We start from the raw sequence: 15,709 nt of genomic DNA, 5'->3' as shown, positions 1-15,709 counted from the left end.
AAATGGTTCTTTTCCTTCAGAAGTTTAAACTTCTCTTCGGGAAAATAATAATTAGATTGCCAGACAAATCAGAGAGTTGGTATTGTATAAATATATTGTTTTCCCAGTATATCCAAGCTTCCTTGAGTCAACAATTGACAAAAACTTGTGTTCCTGATGTACTTAGCAAACTTATGTATCATAAAAATATATTTGTTTCCTTGCCACGTAGTTAAAGTCTCTGGTGACTCAGTATGGTATTCGCCTAACTGAACTTCGCTTGGTGACCAATAAGGTTTATTATTATTTATTCAGTATTATTTTTCATTATTTTCAATATTTCATTTATACTTTAAATTAATTCATATTTTTTGTTAGACATTAAGGTCCAACTTGGTTCACTGAGAGCCAGGAATACACATATTTGGTCGTCATAGCACTATATGGCCGCTATTTATTAAAATTACATTCATGAATTTGAATTTTCATCAGGTAATAGAATTGAAACCTATTATGGCTAGCAAAAGGTTCGCTTGGCAATTATTAAAACAAATTATTTACCCTGAAAAAGCATTGCATATTTATCCGTTGTTCATAAATGTTATAATTATGGCGGGAAATTATCAGTTTTGTTCTATTATGAAGCTGCGTGAGTGATGGTCAGTGTTGAGGGGGGATATAGAGGTGACGACGGCCCGCACTCGTGCTGTGTTGCTGTGTTATGTGTCGTTGTGTGTGTTGCTGTGTTGTTGTGTGTGTTGCTGTGTTGATGTGTTACTGTGTGCTGTTGAGTGTTGTTGATTGTACGAAAAACGTTATTAGAACATCTGTAGCGAAGGAACTTTGTGACACAACATCAACATGGGTTCAGGGATGGCAAATCATGCCTCACAGGATTAATTGAATTCTACGATCAGGCAAGAAAGAGAGGGGTGGGCAGACTGCATATTTTTGGATTGCCAGAAAGCCTTTGACACAGTACCACACCAGAGGCCAGTGCACAAGCTGGAGATGCAGGCAGGGGTGAAAGGGAAGGTACTTCATTGGATAAGGGAGTACCTAAGCAACAGAAGACAGCGAGTCACTGAGTGGTGAGGCCTCAGACTGGCGAGGCGTCACCAGTGGAGTCCCGCAGGGTTCGGTCCTTGGACCTATACTGTTTCTGACATATGTAAATGATCTCCCAGAGGGTATAGAATCGTTCCTATCATTGTTTGCTGATGATGCAAAAATTATGAGGAAGATTAAGACCGAGGAAGATAGTATGCGGCTACAAGATGACCTAGACAAGCTGAATGAATGGTCCAACAAATGGCTACTAAAGTTCAACCCGAGTAAATGTAAAGTAATGAAACTTGGCTGTGGAAACAGGTGGCCAGACACAGGATACAGAATGGGAGATAAAGTTCTTCATGAAACGGACAGAGAGAAAGATCTAGGAGTTGATATCAGACCAGACTTATCTCCTGAAGCCCACATAAAAAGAATAACAACTACAGCGTATGCAAGGCTGGCTAACATCAGAACTGCCTGCAAAAACCTGTGTAAGGATTCATTCAGAACCTTGTATACAACATATGTAAGACCAGTCCTGGAGCATGCGGTCTCAGCATGGAGCCTGTACCTTGTCAAACACAAGACGAAGCTGGAAAAAGTTCAACGGTATGCCACTAGGCTAGTCCCCGAACTAAGAGACATGAGTTGCGAGGAAAGGCTGCGTGAAACTCCCTTCACGACACTGAAATACAAAAGAGTAAGGGGAGCCATGATCACTACCTACAAAATTCTCAGAGGAATTGACACGGTAGATAAAGATAAACTGTTTAACATGTGTGGTACTCGAACAAGGAAACAAAGGTAGAAATTGAGTACCTAAATGAGCCACAGGGACGTTAGAAAGAACTTTTTCAATGTCAGAGTAGTTAACAGGTGGAATGCATTAGACAGTGGTGTGAAGGAGGCAGACTCCAAGCACAGTTTCAAATGTAGATGTGATATAGCCCAGTAGGCTCAGGAATCTGTACACCAGTTGATTGATTGTTGAAAGGCGGGACCAAAGAGCCGAATCTCTACCCCGCAAGCACAATTAGGTGAGTATAACTAGGTGAGTACACACACACACACACACACACACACACACACACACACACACACACACACACACACACACACACACTCATTTTCCCCTCTCGTTTTCTATAATAAAAAATAGTTTTTTCTGAAGAAAATGTTTTTTATAATAGAACTTAATAGTTTTCTAACAAGAATATAAAAGCCTCCGCTTTTATATTCTTTTTTTAAGTATGTGGTTATTTTCTAGTTGGAGTTCCTTCTTAACATAGTATACTTATGGCAGGGAAAACTTGGGCTTCCTTGTTGGAGTTAAGAAAGGCTGGGCGAGGCTACTGCTGGGATGGTGGCTGTCTCAATATCTTCTTCTAACGTAACACTTATTTCACACTAACGTCTCTCTGCTCCAACACTAAGGACAGTCTTGTGCCACTAATTAGATAACGCGGTACAAGAAAAGTATCGCGTTATATACCGCGGTATCGCGATATATCACGCGATAACGTGGTATATAACGAGATAACGCGGTATATAACACGATAACGCGGTATATAACACGATAACGCGGTAAAAGACACATCAACCACTTTATGTAGGGCAGACGTAACTCTGTGTATCTATGTATTTATGTCCGTAGGTTAGATTAGCATTTTAAAATCACTACAGTCCCCTTCAGTGGTTGATTGTTCAATTAATCACTGAACTATATGTTTAACAGATCTCTCACCCTGTCCATGGAGGACAGAAGAAAATGTTTATATGGTGGTTAGCATTGTAAATGTGTGGCCACGTCTGTGGTAGAAAAAACTCTCGTATTCTGTTCAACGAAGACGTGTTCGCGACATACAAGATACTTAGGACTAACATCCAGATAAGGACAAGTCTGATGGAGTAAATGATAAATGTACATAAAGAAACATCACCTTTTGAATGTGATAGTAGTCCTCGTGTGCTAACAATGTGAACCACAGTAGACTGATATGAGGTAAACATCTCTACTCGTAGAGTGAAGGACTTAAGTCCAGCAGGGAGGCAAGCTCTGGGTCAGGATTAGTCAAGCATTTACGCATACACTTAAGAAACCATTACATCTCTCAACAGTCATGGCCACTTTACTTACTATTTATTCAACAATTTGTGTTCCGAAGCAGTATGAGGTTGTATATAACAATAATAACCTTGGGTTGGGAGATTTTGAAGATGTTAAATAAATGTCAACAACATTCATTGTTGAAAGATGTACCGGTTTCGTAAGCGACTGCGTAAAGGCTTTAGAAGAACTAGCTCTGGTTACTAACACAGAGAAGAGATTTTGTCGGTAAAAAAAAATTCTCGAAGAAAGATATAATTAATGGTGGACTGTATTAACATAGAGACATCACTTTGTTAGAAGAATCTCGTTATCACGGCATTTCTGTTTCGCCTCACGATAGGTTGATTACTTCTGTGCTGCAGCTGTGGCCAGAGACATGCTGGTCCTCCTGTGGTGGTCCAGGAGCCTTGCTCTCTTGGTAGGCTGAATGGTCTGCGGCGTCGAGTTACCTGGCAGGTCTCTGTTGGTCCTATTGATGGTAGGTCTCTGTTGGTCCTATTGATGGCAGGTCTCTGTTGGTCCTATTGATGGCAGGTCTCTGTTGATCCTATTGATGGCAGGTCTCTCTGTTGGTCCTATTGATGGCAGGACTCTGTTGGTCCTATTGATGGTAGGTCTCTGTTGGTCCTATTGTTGGCAGGTCTCTGTTGGTCCTATTGATGGCAGGTCTCTGTTGGTCCTATTGTTGGTAGGTCTCTGTTGGTCCTATTGATGGCAGGTCTCTGTTGGTCCTATTGATGGCAGGTCTCTGTTGGTCCTATTGTTGGCAGGTCTCTGTTGGTCCTATTGATGGCAGGTCTCTCTGTTGGTCCTATTGATGGCAGGTTTCTGTTGGTCCTATTGATGGCAGGTTTCTGTTGGTCCTATTGATGGCAGGTCTCTGTTGGTCCTATTGATGGCAGGTCTCTGTTGGTCCTATTGATGGCAGGTCTCTGTTGGTCCTATTGATGACAGGTCTCTGTTGGTCCTATTAATGGCAGGTCTCTGTTGGTCCTATTGATGGCAGGTCTCTCTGTTGGTCCTATTGATGGCAGGTCTCTCTGTTGGTCCTATTGATGGGAGGTCTCTGTTGGTCCTATTGATGGCAGGTCTCTCTGTTGGTCCTATTGATGGCAGGTCTCTCTGTTGGTCCTATTGATGGCAGGTCTCTCTGTTGGTCCTATTGATGGCAGGTCTCTGTTGGTCCTATTGATGGCAGGTCTCTGTTGGTCCTATTGATGGCAGGTCTCTGTTGGTCCTATTGATGGCAGGTCTCTCTGTTGGTCCTATTGATGGCAGGTCTCTGTTGGTCTTATTGTTGGCAGGTCTCTGTTGGTCCTATTGATGGTAGGTCTCTGTTGGTCCTATTGATGGCAGGTCTCTGTTGGTCCTATTGATGGCAGGTCTCTGTTGGTCCTATTGATGGCAGGTCTCTGTTGGTCCTATTGATGGCAGGTCTCTCTGTTGGTCCTATTGATGGCAGGTCTCTGTTGGTCCTATTGATGGCAGGTCTCTGTTGGTCCTATTGATGGCAGGTCTCTCTGTTGGTCCTATTGATGGCAGGTCTCTGTTGGTCCTATTGATGGCAGGTCTCTGTTGGTCCTATTGATGGCAGGTCTCTGTTGGTCCTATTGATGGCAGGTCTCTGTTGGTCCTATTGATGGCAGGTCTCTGTTGGTCCTATTGTTGGCAGGTCTCTGTTGGTCCTATTGATGGCAGGTCTCTCTGTTGGTCCTATTGATGGCAGGTTTCTGTTGGTCCTATTGATGGCAGGTCTCTGTTGGTCCTATTGATGGCAGGTCTCTGTTGGTCCTATTGTTGGCAGGTCTCTGTTGGTCCTATTGTTGGCAGGTCTCTGTTGGTCCTATTGATGGCAGGTCTCTGTTGGTCCTATTGATGGCAGGGCTCTGTTGGTCCTATTGATGACAGGTCTCTGTTGGTCCTATTAATGGCAGGTCTCTGTTGGTCCTATTGATGGCAGGTCTCTCTGTTGGTCCTATTGATGGCAGGTCTCTGTTGGTCCTATTGATGGCAGGTCTCTGTTGGTCCTATTGATGGCAGGTCTCTCTGTTGGTCCTATTGATGGCAGGTCTCTCTGTTGGTCCTATTGATGGCAGGTCTCTCTGTTGGTCCTATTGATGGCAGGTCTCTGTTGGTCCTATTGATGGCAGGTCTCTGTTGGTCCTATTGATGGCAGGTCTCTGTTGGTCCTATTGATGGCAGGTCTCTCTGTTGGTCCTATTGATGGCAGGTCTCTGTTGGTCCTATTGTTGGCAGGTCTCTGTTGGTCCTATTGATGGTAGGTCTCTGTTGGTCCTATTGATGGCAGGTCTCTGTTGGTCCTATTGATGGCAGGTCTCTGTTGGTCCTATTGATGGCAGGTCTCTGTTGGTCCTATTGATGGCAGGTCTCTGTTGGTCCTATTGATGGCAGGTCTCTGTTGGTCCTATTGATGGCAGGTCTCTCTGTTGGTCCTATTGATGGCAGGTCTCTCTGTTGGTCCTATTGATGGCAGGTCTCTCTGTTGGTCCTATTGATGGCAGGTCTCTCTGTTGGTCCTATTGATGGCAGGTCTCTCTGTTGGTCCTATTGATGGCAGGTCTCTGTTGGTCCTATTGATGGCAGGTCTCTGTTGGTCCTATTGATGGCAGGTCTCTCTGTTGGTCCTATTGATGGCAGGTCTCTCTGTTGGTCCTATTGATGGCAGGTCTCTCTGTTGGTCCTATTGATGGCAGGTCTCTCTGTTGGTCCTATTGATGGCAGGTCTCTCTGTTGGTCCTATTGATGGCAGGTCTCTCTGTTGGTCCTATTGATGGCAGGTCTCTCTGTTGGTCCTATTGATGGCAGGTCTCTCTGTTGGTCCTATTGATGGCAGGTCTCTGTTGGTCCTATTGATGGCAGGTCTCTGTTGGTCCTATTGATGGCAGGTCTCTGTTGGTCCTATTGATGGCAGGTCTCTCTGTTGGTCCTATTGATGGCAGGTCTCTCTGTTGGTCCTATTGATGGCAGGTCTCTCTGTTGGTCCTATTGATGGCAGGTCTCTCTGTTGGTCCTATTGATGGCAGGTCTCTCTGTTGGTCCTATTGATGGCAGGTCTCTGTTGGTCCTATTGATGGCAGGTCTCTGTTGGTCCTATTGATGGCAGGTCTCTGTTGGTCCTATTGATGGCAGGTCTCTCTGTTGGTCCTATTGATGGCAGGTCTCTCTGTTGGTCCTATTGATGGCAGGTCTCTGTTGGTCCTATTGATGGCAGGTCTCTGCTGATCCTATTGCTGGCAGGATGGACTGAGGTGTAAGCTGACCATCTCTGGTCTGCTGTACTTGTATTTGTCGATTATTCTGGTGTTGCTGATCAGGATCTCTGGCGATGGTTTGGTTAGGTGTTGAAATGAAAATGTTAAGCTCTACCTTCCTAAAAGTTTGTTCTGCCTCTGAGGATGCTAAACTGCACTTTAGCAAAACGCATTTAGACCCATTAAAGGTGCAAAAATGACCGTTCGAAAGTTAATAGTATTCAGTTTCCTCCTAAGTGAAGATTCTTACAAATAGAGAAGATTTGTGCTAAAATTTAACCCTTTCGTCATATTTAAAAACATGTCCACATGAACGACATGCATATATATATATATATATATATATATATATATATATATATATATATATATATATATATATATATATATATATATATATATATATATATAATGTGTGTGTGTGTTATAAGGAAGGAGGGGAAACAGCTCTGGTTGAAATGATACATGTAGGCAATTCGCCAGGTTTTATTTTTTATTCTTTTCGTGTCGAGTTTATGCAGTGGTTTAATAATGGCTGCGACGTGTGTTTTGTCCTTGTCGCTGCCAACAAACTCAAATTGTGTTGGCTGTTTTTGCAACGTGCCAATGTTCTGGCGTTTGACTAAGTTTATTTTTAATTTCGCGTATTAAAATAATGAAAAAAGAAACCTGGATTATTTTTGTCAGGTGCACTCACAAATATTGCTTCCTAGCAATTATTGTGCTTTTAACATTGCCATGCAATATTAATTTTTAAGCTGCACGTCAACAATATTTTTGGATTGCAAGCATACTTTGAATTGTATTAATAATGTATGCATATTCTCTCTCTGTCTCTCTCTGTCTCTCTCTGTCTCTCTCTGTCTCTCTCTGTCTCTGTCTCTGTCTCTGTCTCTGTCTCTGTCTCTCTCTCTCTCTCTGTCTCTCTCTCTCTGTCTCTGTCTCTGTCTCTGTGTCTCTCTCTCTCTCTCTCTCTCTCTCTCTCTCTCTCTCTCTCTCTCTCTCTCTCTCTCTCTCTCTCTCTCTCTCCTCTCTATCCTCTCTCGTACGAGCGCGCGCGCACACACACACACACACACACACACACACACACACACTAAATTGTGATTAAAACACGTTCAAAACCCGTCACAACTGGAGTAGATAAGAGCGTTTGTAGGCCTAAATCTCCTTAGGTGCATTTGGTTATGGGTTTCACTGCCCTATCAGCCAAGTCTTTGATCAAGGCTTCTGGCTGACAGTCTGAGCTATCAAACTGTTGCTGTTTACAGCTCGAAATACTCTGTGTAGATTATTAAGTTCCCTAGTTAAAATAATAGATATTTTTTCACATACTATCTACCTTCCTGGTCCTGAAAAATAATTTAATTGAAAAATAAATAACTAATTATTTCAAGAATAAACAATTAATAATTGAATAAAACAGCGTATATATATATATATATATATATATATATATATATATATATATATATATATATATATATATATATATATATATATATATATATATATATGTCGTACCTAATAGCCAGAACGCACTTCTCAGCCTACTATTCAAGGCCCGATTTGCCTAATAAGCCAAGTTTTCATGAATTAATGTTTTTTCGTCTACCTAACCTACCTAACCTAACCTAACCTATCTTTTTTTGGCTACCTAACCTAACCTTACCTATAAATATAGGTTAGGTTAGGTTAGGTAGGGTTGATTAGGTTCGGTCATATATCTACGTTAATTTTAACTCCAATAAAAAAAAATTGACCTCATACATAGAGAAAAGGGTTGCTTTATCATTTCATAAGAAAAAAATTATAGTAAATATATTAATTCAGGAAAACTAGGCTTATTAGGCAAATCGGGCCTTGAATAGTAGGCTAAGAAGTGAGTTCTGGCTACTAGGTACGACATATATATATATATATATATATATATATATCTCAAGAAACTTTTAATTCATAAATAGACTCATTAATATAATTTATAATCAGTTTCTCATTTCCGAGTACAAACATCTCGTCTAATATTAAGGAGGAAGTCAGTCACATTAGTATTCAAGAGAGGTCTGGAAACATTCTTGCCTCTGCCTGAGTAAACGGGAGAATTTTCAATGGTTAATCATTCAGTATAAACATCTCCAGAGTCAGGCAGGGAGAGGAAGAGAGCGCGAGTGTACCCACCGAGATGTACTCACCTGGAGGTAGTTGAATATTTAAGCCTTGGCTCCCTAACCTCACCTATGCTTCAGACATGAGGATAATACAGTTTCCTTTTATTGCCTATAAGCAGCCTGAGCATAATACATCAAGATTTTTAACCAAGTCTTGTAGATCTGAGGCAGAGAGAAATGTGCATCAGTAGTCCCATCTATCATCACATTATCATATAAGAGGAGCCACATCTGTGTATCATCGTTGTAGGCGTTTGAAATCCCTGTAATTCCTTTGATCACTTCGAGGCTGGAGAGCCAATCGCTAGACGGATTGTTGTTAAGGTTTGACCTGCGTCTGTCACTCTCCTATCAACAAATTTAAGAAATGTTTTTGGAACAAGAGGGGGGGAAGCTTTCAATGGAAAACTCGACAAGTTTCTGTTGGGGTTACCGGATCATCCTGGCTGTGAAGGCTTCGTGATGGCATGTGGCTTAAGGCATCCTAGCTTGTGATGGTTCCTAGCTATGACGACAAACAACCTCATAGATCAGGTAATCTCCAGGGAAGGGTGGCCCCAGGCTAGGGCGGTGGGAGTGGATTTCTCGAAATCAACAACAGTATTCAACAGGTAAACAAGTGGAAAGATGAGACAAACATTTCAGATAGTGTATAACGATTTAATACAATTAGTGATTAATCAGAGGAGCCTTAAATAGCTTTCCCTATTAGGTCACACCAGCTGTGAGCCTTAACCTATGGGAACTTACCACGAGATGTGGGTCAAAGGTCCCAATGGAACCTTTGGAATTTTCATTCAATTCTTCAATGAAGGTACACAATTGAATCTGAGGTCATAGGCTGCTGCCGTGTTGACAATATTACCTGAACAATCACGACGATTGTTGCATGACTGGGACCACACTAGAGTACAGGGACGGGAGAGCCGTGAAGCCTGCCGGACAGCACAGTTGTCTGGAGTAGCGATAGGTGTTCACACCTGGGCTACAGGTGTCCACACCTGGGCGACAGTGTCCACACTTGGGCTACAGGTGTCCACACCTGGGCACAGGGGTCGGGATACCGGGTGAAGGGGCACAAATGCTTCGTTCACCAGGACACGAGAACGCAGGTTCACGTGGCAGTGTTGAGGATAGAGTGACAGCAGGAGCTGGTGGCAGTGATGAGTACAGAGTGACAGCAGGAGCTGGTGGCAGTGATGAGTACAGAGTGACAGCAGGAGCTGGTGGCAGTGATGAGTACAGACTAACAGCAGGAGCTGGTGGTGGTGATGAGTACAGACTGACAGCAGGAGCTGGTGGCAGTGATGAGTACAGACTGATGCTACCATCACACACCCTCCAACTCATCTCTTTCTATCCTCTACCTCAGGACTTGCCCTCGTTGAACTCCACACCTTCACCATCCCCTAAACTTCAAACACTCCCTTCTGGCAACTACAGGAATCGGAGAGAGATTTGGGAGTGGATAAAATCTAACACAAACACCGAAGGTAAACATAAACAGGGTAACATCAGCGGCATATGAAACGCAGGCCAACATTAGAACATCGTTTAGAAACCTAAGTCAGGTCGTCATGGCAATCTACAGAGCATTAGACCAATACTAAAATATGCAGCAATGGCATGGAATGCGTACTTTTGGAACCAAAATTGAAAAAGTTGAGAAGTTTGCAAGAAGATTGAAGCCACGTCTAAGAAGATTAAAGTATACCTTGCGGTTACCTTGCGGTGATTTCGGGGATCATCATCCCCGCGGCCGGTCTCTTGTAATGATCTGGTGCTCAGTATGCCCAATAAACTCGTTCCTCGGGGCAAAATTAAAAAAAGAAAAACTCGCACGCCAGTAGACCCAATAACAGGTTAGAACCTTCCCCACTGCCAGGCTCCATCCCCCCCTCTCACCCATTCCCCTCTGGGATCCCCCAGCGTTCCCCTCTCCTCATCAATCATCAACTTCCCCTCTCATCACGTATACAGTCGACTCATCAATATTAACACTTCATTCAGCCGCGGGAAAATGCGAGGGTGACCTAATACTACTGGACTGCCAGCCTTCATCGGCTCATGATTCTTGAAGGTGAGCGAGCCACTAGAGATATAAGAGTGCTGAATATTAAGAGAAAATGTCAATTGGTGCATACGGTGGGTTGTGGTGTGTTCTGTCTGGTGGTGAGCGATTTACAGCTGATGTAAATGAAGGTATCGTCCTGATTGGCATTTACAACTGTTTTAAGATGTAGTTAGTGTGTTACTCTCGTGTGGTGTATATCGTTGTGTATAGTGTGGTGAGTATATCGTTGTGTATAGTGTGGTGAGTATATCATTGTGTAGAGTGTGGTGTATATCGTTGTGTACATCGTATGTATGAATACAACCAAATAATCCAAGATTATATTACTCGCGAAACATTTGTTGGAAACTGGATTAAAACTTATCAAGATTCTTACTTGAAAAAATATTTGGTGCAACACTTTAAAACAAAGGAAATAAGAACCTTCTGACACGTATCAGACACGTGTCTTTTCACCTCTGCTCGGCTCCTCTCACCGTGTGTCGCCACGGAGAGGGAGAGGGCGTGGCAGCCACCCACTTGCTCACCTCTCATGGTTTTTTAGTTAAAAAAAACCCTGAGCGGGTTTAAAAAAAATGTCTGCTTCAATATGAGCCAACGTAGTTATTTCTATTTAAATTTAAACTTGCATTTTTTTTTACCTATTGGTTAAATAGATACAAATCCCACCCGCCCCAGCCCGGGCGGGTTGGCTATTAACAAATCCCGGGAATTTGTTACCAACTCGTAACCCATAACCAAACATCCAATACTGGTGGAGAGGAAGTCGGGCCTGCCTTCCTGTCCTTAAGCTGACCAGGTGGCCCCAGGAGGCACCAGACGGCACTAGACGGCACCAGGCGGCACTAGGGGGCACCAGGGGGCACCAGGCGGCACCAGGAGGCACCAGGAAGCACCAGGCTGTGAACAACAAAAGGCTCTGTGATGCCTCGATTGTCTCCATCTTGCCTCTGAGGGCTTGCCGTTAACGCTGGCAAGAGTCATGCATAACATTTCCCAGCCAATACACACTAATCGGATTCCAAAGGTCGGGTGAGGAGCTAAACGTAATCTTTTATCCGGCGTCCGCAGAGTATCGACTGACCTCTGTCGTATAGCCCTGGGGCTACCCCTGCTGTACCTCCTGGTGTACCCCCTGGTGTACCCCCTGGTGTACCCCTGCCGTGCCACAGGGTGTATCCCCGCCCCCGACCCCACAACGTCTTCATAATATACGACACAGATTACATTATCAGTTCTTTACCTTCGTAATTTATTTTTATGCAGCGCGTGTCGCAGATTTGTGTCCAAGCCAAGGGATGGTATAACAAAATCTACAAATATTGTATAATATAATAATAATTCACAATATCCACTTCCCTATTTCTCAACACATTGTTCCCGGCTCCCGTTGAAAATGTTATTTAGTCTGAGGCGATCACACGCGAGGCCCAAAATAAAATGACCCAAGGCAATTTACCTCTCAGTCGTTTTTGTCCATTATTCAGTGTTTTCGCAAAGCAGCATCTCCTGCCCTCGTCACCCCTCACCCCGCTGGCCACGGACGGGGAGGGTGAGCGAGGGGACGGGTTAGGTCAGGAGGGGGGAGACAGGGGTGGGATGAGCAGCGGGGTGACACCCACACCAACAAATGGGGAGGATTTTGGGAACCGAGAGGAGTAGAGATGAAGACACTTCAAACCAAGAAGAGGGAAGATGATTGGTTGCAGTTGTTTGAAGTTACCAATCAAAGAGTAACCCAAGGTGACGCCATCAGTGAGATACCTGCTTGGTGGGGTTCTGGGAGTTCTTCTACTCCCCAAGCCCGGCCCGAGGCCAGGCCCCAGGCCAGGCCCCAGGCCAGGCCCCAGGCCAGGCCCCAGGCCAGGCCCCAGGCCAGGCCCCAGGCCAGGCCCCAGGCCAGGCTCCAGGCCAGGCCCCAGGCCAGGCTCCAGGCCAGGCTCCAGGCCCGGCTCCAGGCCCGGCTCCAGGCCCGGCTCCAGGCCCGGCTCCAGGCCCGGCTCCAGGCCCGGCTCCAGGCCCGGCTCCAGGCCCGGCTCCAGGCCCGGCTCCAGGCCCGGCTCCAGGCCCGGCTCCAGGCCCGGCTCCAGGCCCGGCTCCAGGCCCGGCTCCAGGCCCGGCTCCAGGCCCGACTCCAGGCCAGGCTCCAGGCCAGGCTCCAGGCCAGGCTCCAGGCCCGGCTCCAGGCCCGGCTCCAGGCCCGGCCCGAGAGCTTGCTTTGTAGCTACTTATTGGCCTGGGGGAGGGCCATTGAGCCTCGGGACCCCGTGGAGGTCGGACGCTTTTCCTGATGTTCCCGAATTTCGAAAACTTCGTCAGTTGCACATCGGGTTGAGGCTTCATAATGGACTGCATTCTACCTGGACGTGCAAGGAGCAACCGAAACTGACCTCAGGGAGGTGTTGCTCGCCGATCTTCCAAGAAAGGTGCAAAGTTGAGCAAGCCAACCTGTCCTCAGTCTGTCCATTCCATCCAGCTCTCGACCCCAAAGACGAATTTATAAATTTGAACATGTTGTTCATTCATAATAGGAATTTTTTCAAATGTAAATTAATATTAATATATATTAGGATATTGTGCATATTTAAGCATTGGTTAGGTGTTTGTTCTTTTGGCGATTATTTGGATTTGCAGTACGCGGGTGAAGCATTTAGAGCGTTGTGGTTCGAACAAAAGTCGTCAGCGAAGCACTTGTTCCGGAAGTATTCGGTCCTCATCCAGCCCGTCCTCCAAACAAAGATCCAAAAGTGATTCCATCCACCCGCCAAACCCCCTGTTTATGAATGAAAAGCGGTTTACGCACGACTCACAACTGATTTCGTTCGAACACTTCCGGAACAAGTGCTTCACTGACGAGTTTTGTTCGAATCACAACGCTATAAATGCTTCACCCACGTACTACAAATACAAATAATCGCCAACAGAACCTAAACACCTAACCTAACCTATCCTATGCCTATATATACACAATATGCCAATATATTATAATATTAATTTATACTTGAGAAAATTCCCGTTTTGAATGAACAGCATGTTAAAATTTATGAATGCGTCTGTGGGGTTGACCGCTGAATGTAATAGACTTGAGTTGAGGACGGGTTGCTCATGGAATGGACTTTGCTCTTTGTTTACGAGGACGGGCTGGAGCAGGTAAAGGGCAGGAACCAAGCGTGTGTGGTGTCTGGCCAGCGGAGCAGTAACTGTGTGAGGAAGGCCATCGTTTGACTCGGCTAAGCAGAGCGGTTCCACGTTTCCTAAGGACAGTCTCAGCCTGGTATATACAGTGGTAAGCAGTGCAATGAGTATGCAACAAGCATGAGCAACCTGCTGTTGTGATCACCCAGTGACGGCTTTATTTACAAATATTAAACAGTTCGTGGGCTACGAAGCACTTAAAGCTGTTTATAACAATAATAACAGTTGACTGGGAAGTTTCGATGCTCGTAAACTGTTTAAATAAATGTAAACAAAGACGCCTGATTTTGAGGGAAGACGTTCGTAAGTACTTGCGTAACTACTTGATGAATCCAGGACTAGTTTCGTTAAGTATTTCTTTCCCCATTCCCCGCTGAAGAAGTACTGTTCCATGGAACAATTTTGGATTTATCATCCATATTTTATTGAATATTGACTTCGTGATAATTAATTGTGCATACGTTTGATGGTGCATTATGGTTCATGTATAGTGAACTGCAAGTTCGACTAAAGTTCTTGTCCAGTGAGAAGTCAGCCTCTTAATTATTAGTATTGTATTTGAGTTCAGGTTCATTCATTGTTTCTGTGACACTCCAAGAGCAGCCCGGCCTCATTGACAAATGGCTAAATGCTCATTAATCCAGCAGCCAAACCCCATTAATGAATGATAAACGGTTCGCACACACGGCTCGTCACGTGAACTTTTCTCGAGCTGGGCTTCGCTGACGTCCTCTGCTCGAATCCAGCCCGTCCTCCAAACAAAGACCCAAAAGTGATTCCATGCACCCGCCAAACCCCCTGTTTATGAATGAAAAACGGTTTACACACGACTCACAACTGTTGACCTTCGAACACTTCCGGAACAAGTGCTTCACTTATGAATTTTGTTCGAACCACAACGCTGTAAATGCTTCTCCCACGTACTACAAATACAAATAATCGCCAACAGAACCTAAATACCTAACCGAACCTAACGTATGCCAATTTGTGCACAATATGGTAATATATTATAATATTAATTTATATTTGAGAAAATTCCCGTTTTGAATGAACAGCATGTAAAAATTTATGAATGCGTCTGTGGGGTCGACCGCTGAATGTAATGGACTTGAGTCGAGGACGGGTTGGTGTTAAGGCTTCACCCACTTACTACAAACACACATAATTACCAACAGAACCTATACACCTAACTTACGCCTAAATATACATTGAATTTTCTTGTATAATATTAATTTATATATGGGAACAAACCTATTTTTTATTACAATGTTAAAATTGATGACTGCTTCTCTGGGGGCCAACCGCTGCTCTGAGCCTGGCCTGAGGACAGGTCGCCAAGACAGTGCTCCATAAGTACAGTAAAGATTTAACAGTTTGAAGAATCTACTCAGTTAATGTCAAGGTTTTGACAGAGACGTAATTTATTAAAGTATTAACAATTAACGTAATTTATATTGATTTTCTTTTCATTAAATTTGTTTTTCAATGTTGTTTCTGCGTACTTCCTCTCCAATTTATTTATACGACGGACTGAGTTGAGTAACCTTGAGTTACGTTGACCATAGTACACTGTAGGACGTTCTTGTGGGAGCGGCTAGCATTGAGCTTATGTTGTAAATACTGTACTCACCTAGTTGTACTCACTTAGCTGTGCTTGCGGAGGTTGAGCTTTGGCTCTTTGGTCCCGCCTCTTAACCGTCAATCTACTGATGTACAGATTCCTGAGCTTCTCGAGCTCCATCATATCTACATTTGAAACTGTGTATGGAGTCAGCCTCCACCACATCACTTCCTAGTGCATTCCATTTACTAACTACTCTGACACTGAAAAAATTCTTTCTAATGTCTCTGTGGTTCA

The 15,709-nt window shown here is 44.2% G+C and overlaps 1 protein-coding gene across 6 annotated transcripts in view; it reads left to right on the top strand.

Annotated features, from left to right (window-relative positions):
- Window positions 1–15,709, top strand: part of LOC123745078 (tyrosine-protein kinase Dnt) — a 316,401-nt gene that overhangs the window by 182,219 nt on the left and 118,473 nt on the right. Inside the window, exon 1 of one of the 6 annotated variants that reach the window (XM_069306253.1) lies at window positions 13,794–13,942. The exons of the other annotated variants lie outside the window; for them this stretch is intronic. The gene's annotated coding sequence lies outside the window, so the exon portion shown is untranslated. Of the gene's footprint in view, window positions 1–13,793; window positions 13,943–15,709 lie in introns of those variants that run through there. 6 annotated transcript variants of the gene reach the window in all.

The sequence above is a fragment of the Procambarus clarkii genome, chromosome 57 (assembly GCF_040958095.1).
Source record: "Procambarus clarkii isolate CNS0578487 chromosome 57, FALCON_Pclarkii_2.0, whole genome shotgun sequence".
Classification (NCBI taxonomy): domain Eukaryota; kingdom Metazoa; phylum Arthropoda; class Malacostraca; order Decapoda; family Cambaridae; genus Procambarus; species Procambarus clarkii.
This window is presented reverse-complemented; position numbering and strand designations above follow the sequence as displayed.